Raw genomic sequence first — 10306 nt, 5'->3', positions numbered from 1 at the left:
GGGCCTAGTTTCTTTTTTTTTGATTTCGAAGCATGTTGAAAAGATGGATAATTTTGTGCTTGCTGCCGTGAACCCCAAAGAAAGAAAGAGGATGAACGGTAGAGGTTAAGCATGTGGGTTGATTCCTTCAAGCTTTGAAATTAGTACTGCAGCTTTTAAGTTAGATTTTTCTGTTGTGACCTTGATGAGCATGCTCTGTTCATGTAGAGTTTTACAGTTTTGAATTTTGTTGCTCTATGAGAAATTTTGGGTTTTTGGTTTCTCCTATCATTTCTGCTGTAGTTAGCTTAAGGGATTATGTTGCTCTATAAAAGTATAGCTATGAACAAGTTACATGGATCTTTAGCTTCAGTAGATTCTAGTTTTGTTCATGCTAAGCATTTGGAATGAAAATAAGTTTTATATGGGTTTTAAAACTTCAGCAGGTTTCAATTTCAGTTTGTTAAGCATTCAATTTCAGTTGTTAAAGTATTCAATTCCAGTTTGTTTGGTTCCGGTTGGTGCTATGAAAGGGATACGGGCAGTTTCCTTTTGAGATCACTGTGCAACTTTGTTTTCTCTCCGTGGAATTTATTAGTAGAGATGGCTTGTGTGTTAACCATATTGTTAGTCTTTTGGTCATTTGTTTTAATGTGTAGTGTAGATTCTTCACTGATTCATTTAAGCATTTCAGTTAGATTTTGTACGAGCGCTGTAGTTTTTTTATCTTTCATCCGAGCACTGCATTCTATGATATTAATCAAGCATTATAGTTTTAAATTTATAGATATATGCAATGAATACAAATGATTTGTTTAAGTTTGTTGCTTAATTGTCAAGGCATTCTCCTTATTAATAAGAACAAGTATTTTACTTGAAAAGGCTAGTACCCGACTTCCGAGGTTGTCGTTAAACAAATCCAGGTGACCAATTCCGAGGTCTTGGCCCTAGTAAGACCAAGGTCTTTACTCTAGTAGAACTGGTGGCTCGCTACCTCAGTTTTACTAGGGAGCGCACAATGGTACTACGCTTGGTCCTAAGAAAGAAAAGATTATTATTTTAAAGTATAAAAGTATAAGATTTTAAACAAGTGAAATAAGCTTCACATAAGTTTTAAATTCAGCAAGTTTTGTTTATTTTATGCTAGCATGTTATTTAAAATTTTCTTGCTGTTGTTTGCTATTAGATGAGCAGCTTTACATGTTTAGCATTTCAGTATATTCACATGCATATTCGAGTTTTGTGAGTTAGATAGTGTTTACTAAGCAATTTTGCTTATAGTTGCATTTCCTCTTACTGCAGATAAAGGAAAGGAAAAGCTATAGCGAAGGAAGGCGACAAGGAGGTGCGGATGGATGTGTGATGTTTGTACTATGGAAGCCTTGGGATTTAGTTTAATAATTCATTAAGACTTTGTATTCATAATATTGGAACCATCCTTTCATGTTGTTCGATTTGCATTGGATATTTTATGTTTAGAAATCTTTCCTTTAATTGCTATGCACATTGGTTTATTATCTTAGTTGTATCATGGTTGCATGCTTGTGTAGATTCATATATATAGTTTCTAGCATGTTCAGATTTATGTATAGTTTTAGTTGTGAACGTATGCTTGAGTAGTATGTTTTCCACTGTTACATATTGTATGCTTTAAGTTTTGAGAGTTTTAAGCATAGATAATTTCATGTGAGCAACATTAGTTAAGCATAGTTAGTAGTCCAGTAGCGCTCCACCCTGACATACTAGTAGTGAGGAGGGCGGGGTGTTACAAGTTGGTATTAGAGCCGTTCCTATTCTCCAGCATCACACATCAGCACCAGCCTTGCCGTCTTCAAGTAAGAAAGTATTTAAAATTCTTTCATTAGTATGTCTTTCCTTATTATTTATGTGCAGTATAGAGAAATGTTTAGAACTACTGCTCACCTGTAGTAAGAGGTGTTTTCCGTTGATTCCTCGTCATAGAAATATTGTATGTGCAGATTCCTTTTGCGTTCTATGCATGATTGTGTGTTACCTAGTTAGTTTCACTTATAGATACATATGGAAAAAAAACCCTATCAGTATTTTGAGTTTAAGAAAAGTATAAGAAAGATAAAGAAAAGAAAGAAAAAGGCCAAGGCCTTAAGTAGATCCCAAAGTCAAGAATTTAGGGATTTTGGCACACAAGGTGTTTGTTAAAATGCCAAGGCATTTAAAGAAGAAGTAATTAAGATATTTTACTTTGAAAGGCCAGAAATAGCACTTAATGTGAGTAGTGGAACTCACTGGCCACAGACTGGTGAAGAGCTGGTCAGCAGGGCATTAGTCGCTGAACATTATCTGAACAACATCAAGGCACAACAAATGCAATTCAAGCTAGTCAAGATAGAGGACAAGACACCAGGGAGTCAGAAGCCCCAAGCAAGTAAGCAGAACTGGAAGGGCAAAGATAACAAAAGGAAACGATGGAATACAGGAGGCAGCCAAAAGGGAGGTCCAGTAGACAAGCAGGCCAAGTTCCCTCTATGCCATAAATATGGGAGAGTACATCCAGGAGCCTGTCTTTTGGGTATGACTGGATGTTATTCGTGTGGTCAAGAAGGACATCTAGCTAAGGCATGCCCTAACAAGCTCAAAGCATCTCAGCAACAAGCAGCACAATACGGGAACAAGCCTCAGTTACACTACATGCCTGCGACTCTGGACGGACCTCAGCTCAGTCAAGGAAGATTGGAAGCTCCACCAGTTTCAGCCAGTGCCAGAGTATTCTCCCTCACCAAAGAGGAGGTTGCTAGTGCCTCTATGGTCGTAACAGGTGAAGTAGTTATTTTTCAGCATTTAGTTACTGCACTATTTGATACTGGGGCGACCCATTCCTTTATATCAGTACTCTTTGCCAAAGAATTTCAGATGCCTACAGAGAGCATGAACTCTAAATTTTTAACAACCCTACCTTCTGGGGAAGTCATGGAGTCAAACCAGTGGCTTCGGGCTGTACCAGTCAGAATTTCAGATCGAGAGCTATATGTTAATTTAGTAGTCCTTGCAATGCAGGATTTCGACGTTATTCTGGGTATGTATTTCCTCAGTAAGTACAGCGCTTTGGTGGACTGCCGCAAAAGGAAAGTGGTTTTCGGCCCAGAAGGTGAACCATCCTTTGAGTTTACGGGAGCGTCGAAGAGGAAGACTCAGAAATTCCTCTTTTCCCTAGCAGCCCTTCAGATGTTAGCTAAAGGGTGTACTAGTTTTCTTGCGTACATTGTGAATATAGAAGAACAAGAAGGACCCAAGCAGGAAGATGTTTGGGTAGTCTGTGAGTATCCAGTGGTACTTCCAGAAGAGCTACCTGGACTACCTCCCAACAGAGAAGTGGAGTTTGAAATTGAGTTGGTTCCTGGTACCGGTCCAATTTTAAAAGCTTCGTACCGAACGTCTCCAGCAGAGCTGAAAGAGCTACAAGAACAACTTCAGGAGCTGCTTGACAAATGTTTCATTCGCCCTAGTCATTCACCATGGGGAGCTTCAGTATTGTTCGTCAAGAAGAAAGATGGATCTATGCGGATGTGCATAGATTATAGAGCGCTGAACAAAGTGACAATTAAGAACAAGTACCTCTTCCCAGAATAGATGATCTATTTGATCAGTTAAAGGGGGCAACGGTGTTCTCTAAGATAGACCTGTGCTCGGGGTACCATCAGTTGAAAGTGAAAGAAAGCGATATACCCAGAACAACTTTCAGGACCAGATAAGGACACTATGAGTTTGTAGTCATACCTTTTGCTGTAACTAATGCACCTGCAGTCTTCATGGACTTAATGAACAGAGTGTTCAGAGAATACCTTGACAAGTTTGTCATCGTGTTCATCAATGACATTCTGATCTATTCAAGAACCCCAGAGGAGCATGACACACACTTGAGAATAGTACTGTAGACCATTCAGCAAAAGCAGCTTTATGCTAAATTCTCAAAGTGCGAGTTCTGGTTAGAGCAGGTGGCATTCCTAGGTCACATCATATCTAAAGAAGGTATTCAGGTGGATCCAGCCAAAATAGAAGCGGTCAAAAACTGGAGTTAACCCAAGAACGGTAGGGAGATCAAAAGCTTCCTAGGTTTAGCTGGATATTACAGAAAATTCATGGAGGACTTTTCCAGGATAGCCTCTCCACTAAAAACCCTAACTAGGAAGAACAAGAAGTTTGAATGGTCAGACAAATGTGAGCAAAGTTTCCAAGCATTGAAGAAGAGATTGACCAGTGCTCCTATCCTGACTGTTCCAAGAGTGACAAGAGTTTTGACATATACAGTGATGCTTCCCAGATGGGCCTCGGAGCTGTTCTCATGCAAGAAGGGAAGGTTATAGCTTATGCTTCCAGACAACTCAAAGACTATGAGAAGAACTACCCCACTCATGATCTTGAGTTGACAACTGTGGTCTTTGCACTAAAACTCTGGCGACATTATTTGTATGGAGTCTAGTGCAGAATCTTCACTGACCATTAGAGCTTGAAGTATTTCTTTACTCAGAAAGACTTAAACATGAGACAGCGCAGGTGGCTAGAGTTGGTTAAAGATTATGACTATGAAATCCTTTACCACCCAGGTATAGCTAACAAAGTGGCGGATGCACTAAGTCGAAAGTCCAGTGCAACTCTGATGCACTTGTCATCATTAGCATGACCACTGTAGAAGGAATTATCAGACTTTGGAGGTGAAATTATTTATGGGCAACTCTCTGCATTGATCTTAGAGTCAACCCTGCTTGAGGATATACAGAGATAGCAAAGTGAAGATCCAGATATCCAGAAGATCAAGCAAGGGATACAAAAATAAGAAAATGCAGAGTTTCGAGTATCAGATAGTGGAATCCTTTATCAGGGGAGTCGTCTTTGTGTCCCCAATGATGAGGAATTAAGAAGGAAGATTCTGGAAGAAGCTCATAGCACACCATACTCCATGCATCCTGGTTCCACCATGTTGTATCAAGATTTGAAATAAAGATTCTGGTGGTCTGGACTCAAAAGAGATGTTGTAAAGTATGTCAGTACCTGCCTGACATGCCAGAGAGTCAAAGCAGAGCACCAGAGACCAGGAGGAGTTCTACATCCTCTCCCAATACCAGAGTGGAAGTGGGAAGAAATATCCATGGACTTCATAACAGGTCTTCCAAGAACTACTAATGGATATGATGCGATATGGGTGATAGTGGATAGATTGACCAAGTCTACCCATTTTCTAGCCATCAAGGTGTCCCACTCTATAGAGCAATTGGCACAGCAATATGTTAAGGAAGTAATCAGACTTCATGGAGTCCCGAAGTCTATCATTTCTGACAGGGATGAGCGCTTCACCTCCCATTTTTGGGAGTGTGTTCAGAATGCATTAGGCACCAAACTCAAGTTCAGTACAGCCTTCCATCCCCAGACTGATGGACAGACTGAGTGAGTAAATCCGATTTTAGATGACATGCTTCCGGTTTGTGCATTAGATTTTAAGGGCAATTGGTGCAAGTATCTATATTTAGATGAATTTGCCTACAACAATAGCTACCAGGCCACTATCAAGATGGCACCTTACGAGGCACTGTATGGTCGAAAGTGTAGATCACCTATATGCTGGTTAGAGGCTGGAGAAAGGAAAGAGATGGAATCATAATTGGGCAGGCAGACTGAGATGATAGAAGAAACCACTCAGGCTATTCAGAAGATCAGACAGAGAATTGAGACTGCCCAGAGCAGACAGAAAAGTTATACTGACACACGCTGTAGGCCACTTGAATTTCAAGTAGGGGATTCAGTCTTTCTCAAAGTTGCTCCAATGAAGGGAGTGATGAGATTTAGCAAGAAGGGCAAGTTAAGTCCCCGCTACGTAGGACCCTACCTGATCACAGAAAGGATTGGAAAAGTAGCTTACAAGCTGGACTTACCACCGGACATGTCGACAATACATAATGTATTTCATGTCTCCATGCTAAAGAAGTGTATCCACGACCCTAGCCAAGTGATTCAGCCTCAGTCAGTGCAGATCCAGGAGGATCTGAGCTATGAGAGCAGACCTACACAGATAGTGGACAGAGAAGTTAAGAGGCTAAGGAACAAAGAGGTACCACTAGTGAAGGTCATCTGGAAGAATCAGAAGCACGAGGAAGTTACTTGGGAGCATGAGGACAGCATAAGACAGAAATATCCAGAGTTATTCTATGTTCGAGGATGAACTTTTTATAAGGTATGGGGAATTGTAACAACCCAAATTTCCCCATTACGAGTTCTAAGAGTGGTTAAAAATATTTAGAAATGCTTTAGAAATATTCTAGTGACTTTTAGGGATTTTTAGAGTATTTTTTGCAATTTTTGGAATTCATTTGGTATTTTTACCAAAAGAAAGAAGTTTCAAAAAAATAAATAAGTTCAGCCGAGGTTCAAACCCGTGACCTCCGACCCGACCCGAATCTTAAGTGAAGCGTGATAACCAAGAACCCATCAGGGCCGTGTTGATTAAGGAAAGAGCGGAAATAATTTAAGTAGTAGTTAATAACAGAAATAATTAGGTATTATAAAGGGAGTAAAGAGGGAACTTAGGGGTTATTACCGTAACCTAATTCCTTCCTCTCTTCTCTCTCGTGTGCGCTGTCTTTGCTCGGGTGAAAATGAAGCCGGGATTAGGGCTTCGTCTCCGGCGGCCGACGAGGGGCTAAATCTGAGAGTTCTTCACCTCCTCACGATCCTTTCGTCGAGGAGTGTTCTTGGGCACGAGGAAGTGCCAAAGTTCGAGCTATCCGAAACCCTAGAAGCCCCTCTTGTTCGGTTGTGAGTCCAAGAAGCAAGGTAAGCGTTACTCACCTGCAGTAGGAGTAGTTTTTGGACCTAGTTTCTTTTTTTTTTTTAATTTCAAAGCATGTTGAAAAGATGGATAATTTTGTGCTTGCTGCCGTGAACCCCAAAGAAAGAAAGAGGATGAACGGTAGAGGTTAAGCATGCGGGTTGATTCCTTCAAGCTTTGAAATTAGTACTGCTGCTTTTAAATTAGATTTTTCTATTGTGACCTTGATGAGCATGCTCTGTTCGTGTAGAGTTTTATAGTTTTGAATTTTGTTGCTCTATGAGAAATTCCGAGTTTTTGGTTTCTCCTGTCATTTCTGCTGTAGTTCGCTTAAGGGATTATGTTGCTCTATAAAAGTATAGCTATGAACAAGTTACATGGATCTTTAGCTTCAGCAGATTCTTGTTTTGTTCGTGCTAAGCATTTGGAATGAAAATAAGTTTTATATGGGTTTTAAAACTCCAGCAGGTTTCAATTCAGTTTGTTAAGCATTCAATTTCAGTTGTTAAAGTATTCAATTCCAGTTTGTTTGGTTCCGGTTGGTGCTATGAAAGGGGCACGGGCTGTTTTTTTTTGAGATCACTGTGCAGCTTTGTTTTCCGTCCGTGGAATTTATTAGTAGAGATGGCTTGTTTGTTAACCACATTGTTAGTCTTTTGGTCATTTGTTTTAATGTGCAGTGTAGATTCTTCACTGATTCATTTAAGCATTTCAGTTAGATTTTGTACGAGCGCTGCAGTTTTTTGATCTTTCATCCGAGCACTGCATTCTATGATGTTAATCAAGCATTTTAGTTTTGAATTTATAGATATATGCATTGAATACAAATGATTTGTTTAAGTTTGTTGCTTAATTGCCGAGGCATTCTCCTTATTAGAGTTTTTAATAAGAACAAGTATTTTACTTGAAAAGGCTAGTACCCGACTTCCGAGGTTGTCGTTAAACAAATCCAGGTGACCAATTCCGAGGTCTTGGCCCTGGGAAGACCAAGGTCTTTACTCTTGTAGAAATGGTGGCTCGCTACCTCAGTTTTACTAGGGAGCGCGCAATGGTACTACGCCTAGGACCAAGAAACAAAAGATTATTATTTTAAAGTATAAAAGTATAAGATTTTAAACAAGTGAAATAAGCTTCATATAAGTTTAAAATTCAGCAAGTTTAGTTTCTTTTATGCTAGCATGTTATTTAGAATTTTCTTGCTGTTGTTTGCTGTTCGATGAGCATCTTTATATGTTTAGCATTTCAGTATATTCATATGCATATTCGAGTTTTGTGAGTTAGATAGCGCTTACTAAGCAATTTTGCTTATAGTTGCATTTCCTTTTACTGCAGATAAAGGCAAGGTAAAGCTATAGAGAAGGAAGGCGATAAGGAGGTGCGGATGGATGTGTGATGTTTGGACTATGGAAGGCTTGGGATTTAGTTTAATAATTCATTAAGACTTTGTATTCAGAATATTGGAACCATCCTTTCATGTTGTTCGATTTGCATTGGATATTTTATGTTTAGAACTCTTTCCTTTAATTGCTATGCACATTGGTTTATTATCTGAGTTATATCATTGTTGCATACTTGTGTAGATTCATATATATAGTTTCTAGCATGTTAAGATTTATGTATTGTTTTAGTTGTGAACGTATGCTTGAGTAGTATGTTTTCAACTGTTACATATTGTATGCTTTGAGTTTTGAGAGTTTTAAGCATAGATAATTTCATGTGAGCAACATTAGTTAAGTATAGTTAGTAGTCCAGTAGCGTTCCACCCTCACAGACTAGTAGTGAGGAGGGTGGGGTGTTACAAGTTGGTATCAGAGCCGTTCCTATTCTCCAGCATCACACATCAGCACCAGCCTTGCCGTCTTCAAGCAAGAAAGTATTTAAAATTCTTTCATTTGTATGCCTTTCCTTATTATTTATGTGCAGTATAGAGAAATGTTTAGAAGTACAACTCACCTGTAGTAAGAGGTGTTTTCCGTTGATTTCTCGTCGTAGAAATAATGTATGTGCAGATTCTTTTTGTGTTCTATGCATGATTATGTGTTACCTAGTTAGTTTCACTTATAGATACATATGGAAAAAAAAATACCCTATCAGTATTTTGAGTTTAAGAAAAGTATAAGAAAGATAAAGAAAAGAAAGAAAAAGGCCAAGGCCTTAAGTAGATCCCAAAGTCAAGAATTTAGGGATTTTGGCACACAAGGTGTTTGTTAAAATGCTAAGGCATTTAAAGAAGAAGTAATTAAGATATTTTACTTTGAAAGGCCAGAAATAACACTTAATGTGAGTAGTGGAACTCACCGGCCACAGACTGGTGAAGAGCTGATCAGCAGGGCATTAGTCGCTGAACATTATCTGAACAGTATCAAGGCACAACAAATTCAATTAAAGCCAGTCAAGATAGAGGACAAGACAGTAGGGAGTCAGAAGCCCCAGGCAAGTAAGAAGAACTGGAAGGGCAAAGATAACAAAAGGAAACAATGTAATACAGGAGGCAGCCAGAAGGGAGGTCCAGTAGACAAGCAGGCCAAGTTCCCTCCCTGCCCTAAATGTGGGAGAGTACATCCAGGAGCCTGTCTTTTGGGTATGACTGGATGTTATTCGTGTGGTCAAGAAGGACATCTGGCTAAGGCATGCCCTAACAAGCTCAAAGCATCTCAGCAACAAGAAGCACAATACGGGAACATGCCTCAGTGACACTACATGCCTGCGACTCTGGACGGACCTCAGCTCAGTCAAGGAAGATTGGAAGCTCCACCAGTTTCATCCAGTGCCAGAGTATTCTCCCTCACCAAAGAGGAGGCTGCTAGTGCCTCTACGGTCGTAATAGGTCAAGTAGTTATTTTTCAGCATTTAGTTACTACACTATTTGATACTGGGGAGACCCATTCATTTATATCAGTACTCTTTGCCAAAGAATTTCAGATGCCTACAGAGAGCATGAACTCTAAATTTTTAACGACCCTACCTTCTGGGGAGGTCATGGTGTCCAACCAGTGGCTTCAGGCTGTACCAGTCAGAATTTCAGACCGAGAGCTATATGTTAATTTAGTAGTCCTTGCGATGCAGGATTTCGACGTTATTCTGGGTATGGATTTCCTCAGTAAGTACAGCGCTTCGGTGGTCTGCCGCAGAAGGAAAGTGGTTTTCAGCCCAGAAGGTGAACCATCCTTTGAGTTTACGGGAGTGTCGAAGAGGAAGACTTAGAAATTCCTCTCTTCCCTAGCAGCCCATCAGATGTTAGCTAAAGGGTGTACTGGTTTTCTTGTGTACATTGTGAATACAAAAGAACAAGAAGGCCACAAGCAGGAAGATGTTCGGGTAGTCTTTGAGTATCCAGAGGTACTTCCAGAAGAGCTACCTGGACTACCTCCCAACAGAGAAGTTGAGTTTGAAATTGAGTTGGTTCCTGGTACCAGTCCAATTTCAAAAGCTCCGTACCGAATGTCTCCAGCAGAGCTGAAAGTGCTACAAGAACAACTTCAGGAGCTGCTTGACAAAGGTTTCATTCGCCCTAGTCATTCACCATAGGGA

Source organism: Zingiber officinale, chromosome 8A, assembly GCF_018446385.1.
Source record: "Zingiber officinale cultivar Zhangliang chromosome 8A, Zo_v1.1, whole genome shotgun sequence".
In the NCBI taxonomy this organism is placed as follows: domain Eukaryota; kingdom Viridiplantae; phylum Streptophyta; class Magnoliopsida; order Zingiberales; family Zingiberaceae; genus Zingiber; species Zingiber officinale.
The sequence above is the reverse complement of the archived record's forward strand: the minus strand, read 5'-3'. Positions refer to the sequence as shown.